Source organism: Peromyscus californicus, unplaced genomic scaffold (genome assembly GCF_007827085.1).
Source record: "Peromyscus californicus insignis strain IS unplaced genomic scaffold, ASM782708v3 Scaffold_6__1_contigs__length_162567912, whole genome shotgun sequence".
Classification (NCBI taxonomy): domain Eukaryota; kingdom Metazoa; phylum Chordata; class Mammalia; order Rodentia; family Cricetidae; genus Peromyscus; species Peromyscus californicus.
In genome coordinates, this window is record NW_026294584.1 from 142,170,553 (window position 1) to 142,188,664 (window position 18,112).

The 18,112-nt window shown below is 49.7% G+C and overlaps 1 protein-coding gene across 8 annotated transcripts in view; it reads right to left on the bottom strand.

Annotated features, from left to right (window-relative positions):
• Tspan9 (tetraspanin 9) overlaps positions 1–16,708 on the bottom strand; it is a 185,477-nt gene extending 168,769 nt beyond the window's left edge. For 2 of the 8 annotated variants that reach the window (XM_052720234.1, XM_052720236.1), the window contains exons 1-2: positions 16,610–16,688; positions 9,972–10,017 (exon numbers count right to left, since the gene is read on the bottom strand). The gene's annotated coding sequence lies outside the window, so the exon portion shown is untranslated. Of the gene's footprint in view, positions 1–9,971; positions 10,018–16,540 lie in introns of all 8 variants that reach the window. The other 6 variants (XM_052720240.1, XM_052720239.1, XM_052720235.1 and 3 more) reach the window with 6 other exon arrangements.
• Positions 16,709–18,112: the final 1,404 nt, after the last annotated feature.

The following is an 18,112-nucleotide window of genomic DNA, read 5'->3' on the forward strand; positions in this document are numbered from 1 at the left end:
CTGAAGGGATTCTTTAAAACTGCACTTCAGCCTCAGGAAGGCCAGGGAATGTTTCTTAGTTGGCCTCTGATATCCACAAGAGGAACAGATTGGGGAACTACTTTCCTTGGAGGCAAGACAGGGAAGGATCCAGATATGTATGGCTGGCTTGACTCTCCCTGAAGACCTCATCCCAAAATGCCTGGCCATGCCGCTGCCACTACGGATGCAGACTGCCTCACCAAGGAGCTTCTGAAGGCCAGATATCAAGTGGCACCATCGAGGCAGCTAGCCAGCTTAAAGGCAAGGAGGTCTTCCACAAGCCCCTCTGAGCACAGCTGTGTCTCCTTCTATACCTGAAACCATTTTCTTCCTATCTTCATCAACAAACATTTAATGAGGTCTTCCATGGGTATGGCTCTTCTAATGGAGAGCAACTAGACTGTCATGCCACTCTCCCCAGTAGCTGGACCAGGGGTGGTGTTGCCTTCTGCAACCGACTCCCTCCCCCCACTTCTCTGAAGGTGCGCCAAGGCTTTCTCGGTAAGCTAAAAATCAGAGCCTGCTTTCCTAATCTTCTTCCTTCTTCCAGCAATGAGCCAGAGTCAAGTTCAGCACACTAGTCCAGGGAGCACCTGGACCTAAAGGAGAAGGGCCCTGCAGTCCACTCACCATCCACCTTCTTCCCTGACTAGGGTCACTGCCCCTCCCACAGACAGACAGAGGCAGGTCCCCACCTCTGCGGACAGCAGAGCACCACCAGGGTCAGCTCAATGTAGGCCCAGGAAATCAACTGCAGGCCATTTCCCCAGGGCTGAGGCCAATTCTGTGACTGCCTCTCTTGATGTGTGTGCCCTGCGATTAGTATCAGCTTCCCCAAGCCAGTAAGCCTAAAAGAACTCGCTGGGGAGAAACCAGTGTAGATGACTCCACCAGCCCCAGCATATGCACAGGGTTCTTCTGCATGTCAGTATGTGAGCTTCTCAGAGAGGTCATCCCACCTGACCTGTCCCAGACTACAGTGTTCCAGCCAAGAGCAGGTGCAGGGCACTCACAGGTTCACCCAGCCCTGATCATGAAGGCAGCAAGGCCTGCCTCCCCATTTCTTAACTCCTTCTCAGCCACATCCATATTCCAAAGGTGCTATCTGTGATTGTCTCCTTAAAAAAATGGTCCCCAGGGGGGGGGGGGGGGGGGGCTCAAGGCATAGTCCAGTGAGCATCCACAGGCAGGAATAATCCTTTCCTGCAAAGGATGTGCAGTTTTCTAAACAGCTGTGACTCAGGAGGGTAAGCAGCAGGTGGAGTGAAGGGTAAAACTGGGTTCCGGTGTTCTTCATGCCCAGTTCAGTGTTAACTATGAGAATTCCTGCTCTGCCAAGGTAGGCCTCTCCTTCAAGCTGTATCCGGAGGGCTCTGGCTGCATCTGCAGCAATTCCTACCCTACTTGGCCAGCTCTCATCACAGCTTACTCCTGGGTACCACAGAGCACTATGGGACCATCCTGGCAGGAAACTAGAGATCTAGATAGAATAGACCGTTGATAGCCACAAGTAGAAAAAGTTGACACTCACCTAATCCTACACCTAACTACAGCTCTCTTTTTGCTCAAAGCACCTAGCCCAAGAGTGTCTCAATCCTTGAGGAACTGAAGTGTTTAGTAATTATTTGCTGCCTCCTGGATACTGTGACCCTGGAGCATACTGAAGCTTGATCCCTCCTCACAGCAGTGAGGAGCCAGTAACGGGGGTATGAGGGTGCAATCAGAGAGTTAGGTATCAGAGAGAGCCTCCTGGGTCCTTTCATATGGGAAACTGACCTCCCATTTGCTTCAAAGAGCAAACATCCAACACAGCAGGCTGAGGACCTCCACCCAGCTTTTCCAAATGCCTGGCCAAAGTGTGGCTGAGGTTTATGGCCTTGCCCAGAATGCCAGATTGCTCAAAAGACTGCATAGTCAGCTTTACACATGCCCATCAGCACTTAGCACTGGTAGTATGGGGCCAGTAAGCTGGTCAGGTGCCATCAGTGCCACCATAGAGGCATGATGCTGTTTCCCTAACTCACCCAGGGGCACTACGCCACACTCCCTTCTGGATTACAGTCATCACCAAGCCCCCTTGATGAGCTCTATTAGGCTGCCAAGAGTTTATGCCTGGGGTGCAGAATGCTTTCACGGTGAACCTCTTGGCTGCAAAGCATTTCTTTTCCAAAAGATACAGCCAGGGAGCAGGGAGAAAATGAAACCGAATGCAAAGGCCCACTCTGCCTTTGCTCCTCTTTGAAGAATGCACATAGGCCAGGATGAGGCACAAAAGAAAACTGCTGTGCTCTGGGAGTGTGCTCCACCGGGGGCCAGCCAGTGCCCCAGGGAGAGGTGAGTTTGATAAACATCCAGAGCCAGTCAGCAGGCAGCTCGCTCCACTCAGTGAGAGCTGCTGACTCTTCCCCACTTCCTCCAGCCTTCCAGCCACTGATGACATTTCACAGGGAGAGAAGAGCTACTGAAGCAAGGAATGAGAAAACTACAAAAGCGAACACCTTGTGGGAAGTCAAATGTCAGGTCCACTGTGAGCTGCTTGAGAATTTTGGGAAAGCGAAATCTGTGAGTGACACAGACCGGGTCATCCTCTTCCACAGCTGGGGTTACTAGGAGATAAGGAGGACGCCTGGGGTCTATGATGAATTTGTTGGATGAAGGTATGAGTGAAATCCCAGCAGGTCTGGACCTGGAGTGCCCAGCTGGCTTTGTTAAAGGCCTGTCACCCAGAATGACAGTTTTCAAAGAAACATTAAAAAAACAGTAGTGGGGATCTAGTAGCCAATCTCTTGGCTACTTTCAAAGGGCAAAAGGGATAGGAGGGGGCAGTTCTAGGAGCCTGATGGCAACAGACACTATCTATTACCAAGCCTAGGACTCTGCTGCACAAGCTGCTCACACACACACACACACACACACACACACAGAGAGAGAGAGAGAGAGAGAGAGAGAGAGAGAGAGAGAGAGAGAGAGAGAGAGAGAGAGAGAGAGAACACCAAATCTACCCAAAACAGAGCCTGGAAGCAGCATGGGAACTTCTTACCAACGACCCTATGAACAGTGACCTGGGAAGAGAAAGGGGCTGTTCTGTCTTCCAAAAGACTGTGGGATCTGTTCCCTGGTCTACGCTCCTACCCGAGTGCAGGCAAGGACTGTACATCTACATTGTTCCATCCCTGGGCACACACACCCTGGATGTGACCTGGCCAGTCCTGTCACCAAGAAGCACAATCTCTCCCCAACCCTAGAATGGCGTCTTGCCTTTACCAGCAGTAGATAGATTTTGTGTTGGGAGAATTCAGAGCCCAGACCTCAGTGGTTCTTACAGATTCTAGTTTCAATTGAAACACCACTAGCTTCCCTCACAGTGAGAACCCTATGGTTCGGGGGAGAGAGGATCACCTGAGAACCAGCCAGCCACTGCACACATGAGCCAGGCTCTCCTGGACCGAGTCGTCAGTGGATTGTCACCATGTTAAGGAGCTTAGGCATGAGCAGCTAAGCTCAGAACAAAGGGCTAACCCACAGCACAGAGAACAGACGCTAGTTATATGAACCCACTGAATCTTGGTGTCGTCTATTATGCTGCTTAGAAAACTGACACAAAACCCATTCAGCAAGTCTTCACAGCCACTGAGAAGAATGAGGTCATTCTGTTGTGGAAAGATGGCTCAAGAATGAGTGAATCAACCCGTCTACCTGTGGACAGAGAAGATGAGCAGGGCAATGGCCAGACGTCAGCTTACCGTGAAAGAATCTGGAAAGTGCTGCAGAGTCTGACCTTCTAAGTTTGATCCCAGAACTCACATGGTAGAAGGAGAAACTGACTCCTACAAATTCTTCTCTGACCTCACACATGTGCCCTGGTAGGAGGACACACACACACACACACACACACACACACACACACACACACACACACACTAAGTAAACAAATATGGGGAAAAACTTTTAATCTGTAAAGAGCACAAATCAAGTATTAATGGCCATTGTCTCTGAAGGGCAGAATTGGGGGAGACTTCTCTCCATTTCTAAAATTGATGTAATACTTAAATATTTGTTTTATTTCTACAACAATGGTAGAAGGAGGAGGAGGAGCTGTTGCTTTCTTTCATTTCTTTAATTCTTTCATTTCATTTTGGTTTCTTCTATAAGCCTGTGTTTCCTAAAACATCCTTTTCCCATCTCCCACCTTCTGTTTCCCAGTGCCAGTTTTCCCAAACCCCCACTGCTCTGGGGAGCGTCTGTGGTATCTCAGAATAAGGACCCTGCCTACCTGACTGTTAGGTCTTCCTTCTTCACCAACCTCCAGGCTTGCTACCCCCACTGCAAGCACACAGAGCCCCTTTCCTGTGTCTACCCAAATCCCAGCCTTCCTGTAGCTAGAGTTTTCCTGCCTGGCCCACGGTCAGGGCAAATCTCTCTCACCTGCCAGTTCCACAGCCGCTCAAACCCAACCAAGTAAACACAGAGACTTATATTGCTTACAAACTGTATGGCCGTGGCAGGCTTCTTGCTAACTGTTCTTACAGCTTAAATTAATCCATTTCCATTAATCTATACCTTGCCACATGGCTCGTGGCTTACCGGCATCTTCACATGCTGTTTCTCATCGTGGTGGCTGGCAGTGTCTCCCTGACTCAGCCTTCCACTTCCCAGCTTTATTCTCCTCCTTGTCCCGCCTATACTTCCTGCCTAGCCAATGGCCAATCAGTGTTTTATTTATTGACTAATCAGCAACACATTTGCCATACAGAACATCCCACAGCACCTTCCCTCCAGGCCAGGCTCCACCTCCCCTAGCAGATCTTCCTCTCAGAGAACATCATCCACCCTCCCTGATGGTCTATCCTGTGCTAGTCTCCCTTCACTAGGGTATGGGCTGTTTTGTCAGACACAGGCTGACCTGCCATAACCACCTCCAGCTTCTCTAATACTGCAGAACAGATCCAAGATGGGCAATCCCAATCATATTTGCCTCTGCCCCTTACTGCCCGGCACTGCCCCCTCTCCTGTTCCCAACCATCCCCAGCAGCAAGTCAGTGACCGCCAGTGAGGATCCATTGTCTATTTAGTGACATATCACGATTTGTGTTGTAAAACATTCTGCCTCGCCACCAGCCAGGTCCACACGCTGCATTCATCCACCTACCCATGCATCCATCCAACCATTCATAAATATATACTTACATACATACATACATAATGGCTACAGATCCACACACTGGCTGCAAACCTAATTGCCTTCCTAGGGGACCCAACAGCTCTTCTTCATTCTGGTCCCTGCAATCTCCATGTCCAATTTTTAAACAAAGCTGTTCAGATTCTCCCAGGATTAAGACAAGTGGAAAATTGCAAGCCCAGACCTCTACCTCATTTTCTCTAAAACAAAACATGTCACTCTGCATGCGCACACACCCGGAAATACACACTCCACTCAAACCCAGCCAGTCACCCCGCGGCTCAGAGCACTTCTCTCCCCTTCCCCGTCCCCTTCCCCCCTATAGGTTGTGGCCCATCAGAGGCTGGGGGCTTGCCGAGACAAGATCTGTTCATCTGTCCTTAGCACCTCCACCCTTCAGCTAGTTGAAAAGCTTGGGTCTTACCTCAGACACCACTCTGTGGCAGCTGGCCGAAACAGAGGGAGTAGGCAGGGCTGCCAGTACTACGCTATTAAAGAGGGCACAGGTACATACTGGCCTCCCAGCTGAGTCTCAGGACAATACAACATTCCTGTCTGGAAAGACCCACATGGGCATAATGAGCCATGCACATACATTCTAATAACACACGTGCATGGCCACACCTGTTACAAGCTCACTCTGAGCTCACCCCTTACCAAGATCATTCCCCATATACCACTCTTCTTGAGGCCTTCTCCTTGGCTTTGAACCAGAAACACTACCATCATTGGGAGGGGAAGGAACATACATTATGGATGTTGCCAGCAACATGTGTATGTGTACCCCATGATAGGAGACAGTGTACTCACAATACAGACCACTACCCACCAGAGCTCCAGAAGAGGGAGCGGGGGCGGGTCAGGGTTTTGTTTGGTTGGTTGATTAGTTGGGGTTTGTTTGTTTGTTTGTTTTTTCCATAAAGTTTCTCTGTGTGGCAGCCCAAGACCAGGCTCCCAAGTGCAGGGATTAAAGGTGTACCCCTCCTCCTCCTCCTCCGCTGCTACCACCTCAGTTTTTTCTTTTTAACCTAGAGAATTGCCATTTTTCTTTCTATGGTTTCTATTTCTTTGTTTTATCTTTTGAGACAAGGTCTCCTTATGTAGCCCTGGCTGGCCTGGAACTTGCTATGTAGACTAGACTGGCCTTGAACTCACAGAGATCCACCTACCTCTGCCTTAAGTGCTGGTGTTTAAAGGTGTGTGCCACCACACCCAGCTTGGGAATTTCATTTTTTTCAAATCTGCACAAAGTTGCTTAAAGAGTTACCAAACCAAAGTCAACGCCTCACCAGGATCCTGCCCAGAGACCATACGCCCTCCAGGAATCCTGCAGGGACAGACATGTCTCCCCAGCAAGTAAGATAGATGTCTCCCATCTTGACCCTTTCAAGATCCCCTGCTTCTTCTCCACCTGCTGCACCCACAAGATCAAATGATTTAGCAAAGATTGGCCACTGAGGGCAGAGATAGATGGTCTCAAGGTTCAGAGAGTATCAGAGCAAAAGTGACTCCCAGACACTCACTGTGAGATGGAAGGGGTGTCACAAACTCAAAAGCACACACAGATTAACCAAGGGAAGACCAAAACCCAAAATGCTACATCTGGCCCCAGAGCACAAACTGAGCCCTCAGGACGAGGCTCGTGTGGCCAGAAGGAACTCCTGCATGTCCTCCTGTTCCACGGCCCAGCCTAGTGCTGCCTGAGTTTTTGGTTTGTGTTGGTTTAGAAGCCAAACCACACCTAGGCTGGTGTGTTCTAGGCTCATTGGCTGTGGCCACAACCGAAGCTGAAGTTATGAGGCTGTAGGCACCGGCCATGAGTCTCTGCCCCACGCTGCAAAGGAAGGTTGCTGATCAGAAAGTGGGGGTGCTAGCTTTCCTAGCACATGTGAGGCCCTGGGTTCCACCTCCAGAAAACAATTTTTAAAGAATAAGAAATTAGCAGTACAGTGTAAGCAGAGCTCAAATATAAGATCCATGAGAAGGGAAGACAGCAATTCAACAGACCAGAAGGAAGGCCGAGGGACAGGCCACCGTCTAAACATGCAGCCATCTCTGTAAACAATCTCTGTCCTCCATCAGAAATCAGAGCAGCGGGTTACTCATTAACTTTCTGCCTTTCCTCCTCCACCTTCCTCTAGGCCACCAGCAAAGAGCTTTAGAGGGGGAGGAATTAGGAAGGCCTAGGTCTGGAAGCCTAACCCAGACAGCAATAGCATTCACCTTGAAAACCACCTAGGCAAGAACTAGAAGGAACCTTACTTAGTACCCAGTCCCCCAGCCCAGAGAAAGCAATTACTTTGTAAAGGTCACCTGCAATGAGAGCAGCAGGAGCCAGGATCTGACCCCTCCCCAAATTGGACATTATTCCAGATGCTCACAAGCAGGACAAGAAACAGCAAGGCCAAAGCCCCAGAGGCCACAGGCATCAGTCAGGACAGACTTCCTGTCTGCCAAGCCTTTCATATTGTCTCTCTCACTCAGCACATCCACACAGATGTGCAGGAGTCACCTGGCTGGGAAAGGCATGATGTCAGAGGCTGTCTGTCTGCCCAAGGTGATTCAGGCCTCTTGGGAAGCTCCCATCCACATGCAGCCTGTGAGGCCCAACAGGAACAGGGCCAACAGGGTCTGGGATGGGGAAGACACTATGCCCAGGAAAACCATCCCCTTGTCCCTGGGTCCTTCCCTACAACACAACAGAATCACAGACAGGTCCCCAAACCCCAGAGCTTCGAGAATAAGAGCAAGCACCCACACCGGTGCAGGCCCAGGGAGAAGGCGGAAAGACTTAAAAATGGGAGCACACAGCTTTAATCCCAGCACTCAGGAGGCAGAGGCAGGTGGGTCTCTGGGAGTTCAAGGCCAGCCTGGTCTACCAAGTGAGTTCCAGGTCAGCCAGGGCTATGTAAGGAGATGCTATCTCAGAAAAAAAAAAAAAAAAAAAAAATAGGAGCTTGTGTTTTTAGGTGCAAATAGGTTTGGGAGAGTTCTGCAGGGATTCCCAGCTACTCTTAAGACCAAAAAAAAGGGGGGGGGGGGGTTGGGGATTGGGGATTTAGCTCAGTGGTAGAGCGCTTGCCTAGCAAGGTTCGGTCCTCAACTCCAGAAAAAAAGGAAGAAAGAAAGAAAGAAAGAAAGAAAGAAAAAGAAAGAAAGAAAGAAAGAAAGAAAGAAAGAAAGAAAGAAAGAAAGAAAGAAGAAAGAAAGAAAGAAAGAAAGAAAGAAAGAAAGAAAGAAAGAAAGAAAGAAAGAAAGAAAGAAAGAAAGAAAGAAAGAAAAGACCTAGGTCTGTGGATGGTGAGGCAGGATACCTGGACTGGTCCCTGCTCCATCTCCCACAAGAAACAGAATCTTGGCCACTGTTCCTGTAAAATCCCACCTCTTGGGACTGTTACGAATGTTAAATGAGACATAAGTCTCTGTTAAACAGAACCATGTTAAATTCATGGTGGACACATGTAAAGGGCCTAAACCTGGGGCTAAATGCTGACAAATTACAAACACAGACCATCTAAGTTCAATACGCAAAACCTGCCAGGACAAGAGGCTCTTGGGCCACTTAACCGTCTTTTTCAGAACTCACAGACAGGGAATCTTCTGGCAAAAATAAGCCGCCAGACATGCACCATCAAAGCCCTTCCTTCTCTCTCCACCAACCACACTTCAGGGTTCACAGAAGGCAAGAGATTTACAAGTCACCCAGCAGGGAGAAGCCACGGGATAAAATGCACATAAATTAAAACATAAAATGACCCAGGTCTGTAAGCGGCTCCCACAGGGAACCTGAATCAGCACCATCCATTCCACTGCTGCCTGCAGCTTCGGGCAGACAAGCTCGGCAGGGGCCTGGAGAGTACTGGGAACAGAGACACTGCATCAGCAGGATCCAGGAGCCTGGAGGAGCAGAGGTGAGGACTCCTGATGCTGGAAGGGCAGCACCAGGGGCTGGCCAGAGGTTCCCATAGCGTCTTTCTAGCCTGCCTGTGGGAAGCCCCTCCATCCAGGCTCCCCAGTCTACTGGAGAAGGAAGGAAATAAGGAGCTATCCGCTCCTCCTGCTTCCTTAGGCCTCCAAAGCACCTTCTTCCGATCCCAAAATCTAATTCAAAGTCAAGAGCCAGAGCACAGGAGAGGGCTAGAAAATGTCAGTATCCTGATCTAGCCCCCAGCCCGCAGTTCAAGAAGACCAACTTTGCACCTGTAATCACAGCACGTGGGAGGCTGAGGCAGGAAGATTGTGAACTCAAGGCCTTAGCTGCATAGCAATTTCTAGGCCAGTCCCAGCTACACAGTGAAACCATGTCACACACAAACACACACACACACACACACACACACACACACACACACACACACACACACACGGGTGGGGGTGGGTGGGTCTAGAGAGATGACTCATAGATAAAAAGTGCTTGTCAGGCAGGCATTGACAACCTGAGTTCAGTCCCCAGAACTCCAATAAAAAGCTAGAGACAGGAATTTCTGCCATCCCAGCACTCATAAAGTAGAGACAGCAGCGTCAGCTAGAAGGTCACCTATGCAGTACAGCAGTTGAAACAAGAGAGACCTTGCCTCAAAACAAGGAGGGAGGAGAGAACTGAGTTCCAAAAATGTGTCCTCTGATCTCCACTCCCATGCTGTCACACACACACACACACACACACACACACACACACACACACACACACCCCAGTAAATGTTAAAAGCTGACTTCAGACAGGTTAATAAGAAAGACCTTAGCACACTGTGGACCTGGACTGAAAACTGACCTGGTTTCCTTGTGTTTCTTGTCCACACCTTGGCCCCAGGATGCTCCTGCAGGAACATGAAAACTTAAGTCATCACTTGGCTGTGAAGCCACACAATTTTACAGGGTAAATTCTGTACAGCAATGGCCACTCTGCAGGGCAGCAGTCTCCTACCCACTCACTCAACAACTAGCAAAAGCCAGAAATGGTCAACAGGTTCCAGCTGTGGTGCCAATTCCACTTAGCTGGTGGTGGGTGCCTAAAGCATTATGAGCACAACCCGAGCCCTAGCTCAGCAGGAAAGGCAGATGCAATTGATTAGTAATGTCTGCTCTAGGCAGTTTTGTAGGTAACACTATCCATGCCATATATTTGCCATCCCTGGGACAGACTGTTAGACTAAAGACTAAATCCAAAATTTTAGTATTTACAGTTTTCACCAACATATAAAAGTCTGTAACTTTCTTGAGGTGTAAGTTTGGTTTCCGTACACCATATGGCTGATAGGAAGGAACTGTATTCTTTCCATCTCCTTCACACCCACAGTAACACTAGTGGGGCTGTAACAACTTGGTGGAAAACAGTCAACAAGTGAAAGAGAAACCGCAGCAAACATTGGGGACAGTCAACTTGGGACGTGAGGAGAGACACAGGAAACATCTGACTCCCCACGGAAACATGACTCCGGAGAAGACTGGGCCTGTGTACAGATATTGCTGTGGGTGCAAAGTTGGGATTCCAGAAGACACAAGGCTCATTTCTTGTGAATGTCAGGGAGCTACACTGAGCTTGGTCTATGCCTCTGAGCCATAAGTACAATGGGGACATCAGAGGCCATTAGAAGCCATATCCTAAAGATACTTAGAAACTAGTCAGAAAAAAAATGAAACCCAATGGAGACAGCATAGGGATCAGATCCCAATCTAGTGGCAATCTCCAGTCATGCTTCCTTCATGACTTCACCCAATCAATTCTTTTAAGGTTTATGTATATTTTTATGTATGTGTGTATGCCCTGATTGTTTTTATTTACGGGAAGGTGGAATGTGTATGCAGAGGCCAGAGGAGGATGCTGGATCCTCTGGAGCTGTGAGCCACCTAATGTGGGTATTGGCTAGAAACCAAAGAGAGGTCCTCTGGGAGAGCGTCAAGCGCTCACCCACTGGACCATCTCTCCAGGCTCCCATCCAGTTCATGTCAGGCAAGACAGACAGCCAAGAACACCATGGGGACGTGAGGAGGAGGTGGAGCCCCTCACCCAAGAATCTGGTTAAAAACTCTCACCAGCAGAGAAGCAAGAATTCCAGGGCCACTAATAACTGCTCGAGGCCCTTCTCCCTTCCCAAATGTATCCTGCCATTTTCTAGGAACCTGACCAGAAATCTTATTTGCAGGGAAAGGACATGCACTAAATAAACTCCTTGTGCAACTTTGGTGGCTTCTGATTTTACCTTATCAAATTACAATTCCATCCATGGCCTCTCCGGAGCCACACTCTGTAACGTCACATCAAAACAGACAGAAGGGATGGAGAGGTGGCTCAGGGGGCAAAATCATGATGACCTGAGTTCAATCCCCAGGAACCCAATGGTGCAAGGAGGGGACCGGCTCCACTAGCTGTCCTCTGGCTTCACACTTCCAGTGACATGCACATGCCACATACATAAACACAGACAAAATAAATATATTATTTTAATATTTCTAATTTAAAAGGGGTAAGGAGATTTTTTTAGGCAAGGTTTTAAAATATAATTTGACATCCATCAAAAATGTACATATGGCTAATGCTAACTATCTGTGACACTATTCTGAATAGCCCATAACTACAATCTCCTTTGAAGAACACATGCTCATATTGTGTCTTTCTAAGCACCTCTCTTCCCCCTAACCCAGCATTTCTCAACCTGTGGCTCAAGACCCTTTGTGGGTCATATATCAGATACTACAGTTATAAAACAGTAATGAAATAATTTTATGGTTGGGGGTCACCACAACATGAGGAACTGTATTAAAGGGTCATGGCGTTAGGAAGTTTGAGAACCACTTCCCGAACATAAAATCTCCAATTCTGCTTCATATTGTCTAGTCCTCCAATTCTTTTCTGTGTTGAAGCCACAACCCCTGGTTTGGCCTGAATCAAAGCTCCTAAAAGGTCAGGGGAATTCCGGGGGCTACTGAGGACTGCAGCTTGGAGCTACGGCTCCTCACCAGTGACAAATGCACGTCTGTTTTTGTTTGATTTGGTTTTGGTTTTTTGCAATGGTGAGGATGGAACCTAGGGCCTCACACATGCTAGGCATGTGCTTTACCACTGAGCCACACCCCAGCCCTCACAAATGGTCTTGATCCAATTTCTGAAGTCTCTCTGGGTCTTCTCCTCCTCACCACTTGTGGCCCGTGCCCAGCCATTCACCACGATTTCCATCCATCGTTAACTTCCTTGAGTCCAGTCCTGCTTCTGTGACCCTCATGTCAAAACCACAAACATCCCAGAACCACAAAAGGCTCACCAACTCAGTGCCTGCACATGGCAGGCACTCCATTTCCCATGGACAGATGGATGTTTGGAATTCATTCCCTGGCTGGATAACTGAAGCCACCTCCAGTATGGCTCATCCACCTGCCCAATCTCTTCATTAGCCAGCCTCCACATGTCTCATACCTCGGCCCTACTGAGCTAGTCAGACATCATCCTCAGGCTGCTCCCTCCTCCTCTTGGGAAAACGCAACCATTCCCCTTCAAGGTTGGTGTCTCTCACCTCCTGCTGCCTAAAGTGTCTCCTGCATCAGGATTACTGCTCCAACTTTGAACTCTCAGCACATCCCCCTCTTAGAAGCCACTCAATAACTATGCTGTCCAGGGTTGGCCTCAAACTCTAGGTCTCCAGCCACTCTCCTACCTCAACCTCCCAAATAGCTGGAACTATGGTACACACCATACCTCACTTTATACACCAAAGTGTGATTTCTGTGAAAGCCCCTTCCCTAACTTCCTGGCTGAATTCTATGTCCAAAGAAGACAAGAACCTTTTTCGGTTTGTTTTTGTTCTTTTTGACAGGGTCCCACTCAGTCTAGGCCTGCCTCAAACTCAGAAGGTAGCTAAGGATGACCTTAAATTCCTGATCCTCTTGCCTCAGCCTCCAAAGTACTGGGATTATAGGCATACTCTACCATGCCTAGAAACTTTTATCACTTTTATTTATACATCTTCAGAACTCAGTGCAAAAATTCAATACGGAAGACAGTCATTGATGGCAAATGCCTGTCACTCTAGAACTCTGGAGGCAGAGGTAGAAAGATCACAAGTTCAAGACCAGCCTGGACTATACAGCAAGACTCAGTCTCAAAAATAATGATGATGATGATGATGATGATGATGATGATGATGATGATGATGTTGACGGTGGTGGTGATGAAATTCATTAAGGAACTACCTAGCAAGAGACAGGTAAAGCACAAAATGCCACAGGAGTTCCAAAGCAAAAGGTTCACTGAGGATGGTGGCTCAGAGGACCCCTGAGAAGAGCCGCACCTGCATAGGGTCTTGGAGGACAGGAAGGATGGAAATAGGAAGGGCATTCAGGAAGGTGAAACAGCAGAAACTACGGGGCAAAGAAGAAATGACCAAAGCTTGTTTGAGAGAGCAGTCTGGCTGGCCCTGTGGGTTCCTGGAGGGAACAGAGTAGGAGGAGAGGCTAAACAGGCAGCCTGGGGCAGAAGAGGATGGTGAGTGCCAGGTGAGAGCACCTGGACTCCCTCCACCCCCTCTTAGTCAGCACACATGACCACCTCAGCAGTCCTGGGCCTCAGTGGGAGAAGAAGACAAGTCTTGTCCTCTGTGTTCCCAGCATGTTAGTCGTGCCACCCAGCTAGGTTATAAATAACAGCCTCCACTCACTGCACACCTGCTGTGTCTGAGGCCCTGAGCTACATGCTTCACATGCATTATGTCAGGGCTCCTTCCCACAGTCCTGAAAACATGTATTGTGATCCTCATTGTGGAAGCAGGAAGCCTAGGCCAGCAGAGGTGAAGGGGCTGGCCCAAGGCCTTCCCTCAACCCCTCCTTCACTTCCCGGGGTCAGATGCATTGGGGTTACAGAGCCAGGGATGAGGGAGGGCACCCTGTCAGCCAGCCCAGGGTGTGTACCAGCAAAGCAGGCTGCTTCTCCACAATGCCTGTGGAGAAGCCCAGAGGAAGCCTAAGGTAAGCACACAGCAAGAGACTAAGACAGTACACCATACAGAAAGCAGAGTGGCAGAGGGATGGTGCCACACACCCTTACACCCAGCACTCACAAGGCTGAGGCAGACAGATCTCTGTGAGTTCAAGTCCAGCGTGGTCTACATAATAATTTCAGGCCAGCTAGAGTTACATAGTAGAAGACTTTCTCAAAAAAAAAAAAAAAAAAATATATATATATATATATATATATATATATATTTAAAAGAATAAATGAAGAGCAAATAAGGATGATAACTGGTATAGACCTGTATCCTCTGTATGTGCAAACACATACACACACTTATAACACACACACACATGCAACCTAAAATTAAAAAAATACTAATTTAGGGGCAGGGAGAAGGGGAAGAGGAGAGGGAGAAAGATCAGCAAAAACAAATTACATATGAAAATGTCATAATGGAACCCATTTCTTTGTATGCTAATTTAAAATAAATTAAAAATTTTTTAGGGGCTGGAGAGATAGCTCAGAGGTTAAGAGCACTGACTGCTCTTCCAGAGGTCCTGAGTTCAATTCCCAGCAACCACATGGTGGCTCACAACCATCTGTAATGAGATCTGGCACCCTCCTCTGTATACATAATAAATAAAAAAAAATTAATGTATAAATTGACTGGGTGCTGAGAACATGTTATACCATTAGTTTAGGAGCTGCTGGAGGAGAGGCCCTGGAGACTTTCAATCCAATGGTCCTCCAAAGTGGAGAGCCAAGAAGGTCAGTAACCTGCCCGAGGCTTCACACATGGTTCAGGAGAGGGTGCAGACTGGCTCAGGGCAGATGGAGACAGACAGGTGCACAAAGAAGCTTCCAGATCAAACTCTACTCCTTTCTCAATGAGTTTAGTAACATTGAAGACAATTTATTCTAGTGCCATCTCCCTAACCAATAAGGCGGGTAAAAGTAACACCCAAAGACATGCAGATCAATAAAAGTATATCCAGCCTATGTGCACCAAGTGCATTTGGCTGACTATATGAACACTAGACCACTAGTTACTGGTATTAATATTACATCTCTGTTCACGGATTTAAAGAGTCCTTCCAAGCAGACCAAAACCAAACAAACCAACCACTCCATTCAGAAGCACTCCAGTTGCTGAGGGTCTTGTGCACAGTAGGTCTTCAATGAGTTAGAAGAACCAAGTAACGTTTGGAGTTGTATACACCCCAATGCCCTTCCCTCTCTCACTCCCAGCCTAGACTCAACCACATCAGGCGCCAGGACCAGGCTGATGTAGGAAGTGGTGTGATTGTCTGACTCCAGCTGCATTCCTCAGCTAACTATAAATGATTCGCCTGGTCCATTGTTTGAGATGCTCCACAATCCCTCTCCTATCTCCCCATTTCTCCAGGTAGCAAGCTTAACAACACACACACACACACACACCCTTCCTGGAGGCTATTCTGAGTAGAGGGGGAGCAGACAGGTATGTAGAGATCAAAGCAAGAGTTCTTTGTGCTCTCCACTAGTCCAGGAAAGCTTCCTGGAGGAGGAAATGCCTGAGTCACCCCAGGGGAGTGGGGCAGATCCAGGTCAAAAAGGCAAATTTAGTTCTCTGAACCAAGAAAGGCTAACTGCTGCATTCTTACCTAAGCATGGAGAGTGGTTAGATCAGCCTAGCTCTGGGGAGAGCTCTCTACAACAAATACAAACTTCTCCAGACTTGACAGTCATCTGGAGAAAGATACTTTAGAGACCAGTATCCTTCATCATAGACAGAAGTGACCCAAAACTCTAGTCCATGATATCAGCACAACTGCAATTGCCGCTGTCATAAGCTGTTGCTTGTTTGAACTTTTTTTTTCAACCACATGAAAGTTTTTTTTAAAGGCCCAAACTTGCGCACACAGATGGGCTACATCTCAGATCTAGGGGTGTGCCAAAGCCCTGTCACACTGAGTACCGCTCGGCCAGCAGTAGCCCAAGGAATGGCTGGGGGTTCCAGTGGGTCTGTGGGCAGGCCCAGACGGTATCTGCTGCCCTGGGTGAACCGTCTCCAGCCGGTCTGCCGGACCCCTGACGATTCGGGGGGCGGGGGGAAGGGGGGTCTCCCTTCCTGTGGCATCCTACGGGTCTCCCATCCCTGGGCTGGGCGTGAGGCAGCTGCGGTCCACCATCCTGCAGCCCCGCATTCCTGAGACCTCCCTGACCGGCAGCAGAGCCCCGATGGGCGCAGTGACAGGCCCCTCACGCCCGGGCCCCTTCCAGCCCCTCCTCCGCCCCCGCCCCTCCCCCGGCCCATGCCCCCCCCCTCGAGAGTTCTGCCTCCCGGGGCACCCCCAGACGCCCCCCTGCTGGGAACCCAATAGAGGCCCAGCCCGGCCTGACCCGCGCGCGCTGCTCACCGAGCCAAACCCCCGCAACTTCGCGCCCTCTGGAGCCCCAAATCGTGGGCCCGCCCCGGCCGCACTCACCGCGCTTGGACTCGGTGTGGCGCCCCGGCTCCGCTCCCTCCCGCACCGCCGCGGCCAGCGGAAACGGGGGGCGGGGCCGGCAGGCGGAGGGGGCGGGACCTTCCCCGGGCTGCGGGGCGGGGTCTGAATGTTAGGGGGCGGGGCTAGGAAGGGGCGGGGTGGGAGAGGCGGAGATTACTAGGGCCAGCGGTCGGATCTGTGGACCCGGCTGCCCGATGCAAGGGAGAGCCGGACTGAGCGAGGCCAAGGGCGGTACCGGAGCCCTATCCACTCGGGCCATGTGCCCCGCATAAGCAATGGAGGGAGGACTGTGCCACTTTCCTATCGGGGTTCCCCAAAGCCTCCCTCTGCACCCTGATTCCCAGTTCGCCTGTTCCCCCAAGGTGGCACTACTGCGCCTGTTGCCTGCGACGATCTACCCTGGCCGCACCCGCCCGGGGTTGGGCGGAGGGAGGGGCAGGGCTAGAAAGGTGGCGCTCCTGGGCTGGGCGCCCACACACGCTACCCCAAGGCTGCGGGACCAGGGTCTCAGCTTTCCAGCTCGTGCCCGGCTGTGTGGCCTCACCACCCCCACCCCGCACCTAAGACATTCTTGTTTGGTATTTCAGGAGGACTATGTGAGGTGTTGACAAAGCGGGTGTGAATTAGATACTGCCCTGAGATACTGTTAGAGGAGCCACTGCCTCCGCTTGAGCTAGAGCCTCCAAGTGTTAGTAAAGGGCACTCGGGGCCGGGAGGGGCCAAGCTAAAGTAGGAGATACTGGTTTGGCATCGCTGGCTTACCTTCCAGCAGGCACGGATTCGTGTAACACCTAATCTAAACTTGTTTCTGAAGTGGCCACTAAAACCCTCACCTCTCTTTGTCCTTATTGTCACGGAAAGTGCTCTGTCCTCATAAGAGCACTGAAATCTCAGAAGAAAAAAAAAATTATTAGACAGAGCTCACTGTGTGGCTCTGACTGACCTGGAACTCACTATGTAGAACAGGCTGTCCAGGACTTCACTGTGTGGACCACCCACACTGATCTACACCTCAGAGACCCTCCTGCCTCTGATTCCGAGTGCAGGGATTAAAGGCATCTCACCACACCCAGCAGAAGACATGCTAGCACTGTAGGTGCAGGCCACCACATCCAGCTTGAGACAAAATGTTTAAATTGCAAGGATCTCCCTTGCATTCCCCTAGCTACCTGGCAGTGTTCACTTATCTCCTGGGCTACCTCCCGTAGTCTTGTTTGTTTCTCGGTTGGATTCAATCCATAATCCAGCCCCCTGGGACTCTCATTTCCCAACCAGAGAAACAGCCTCCTCTCTTCCTTCAAAACCTCATTCAAGCCGGGCGGTGGTGGCGCACGCCTTTAATCCCAGCACTCGGGAGGCAGAGCCAGGCGGATCTCTGTGAGTTCGAGGCTAGCCTGGGCTACCAAGTGAGTCCCAGGAAAGGCGCAAAGCTACACAGAGAAACCCTGTCTCGAAAAACCAAAAAAAAAAAAAAAACCTCAT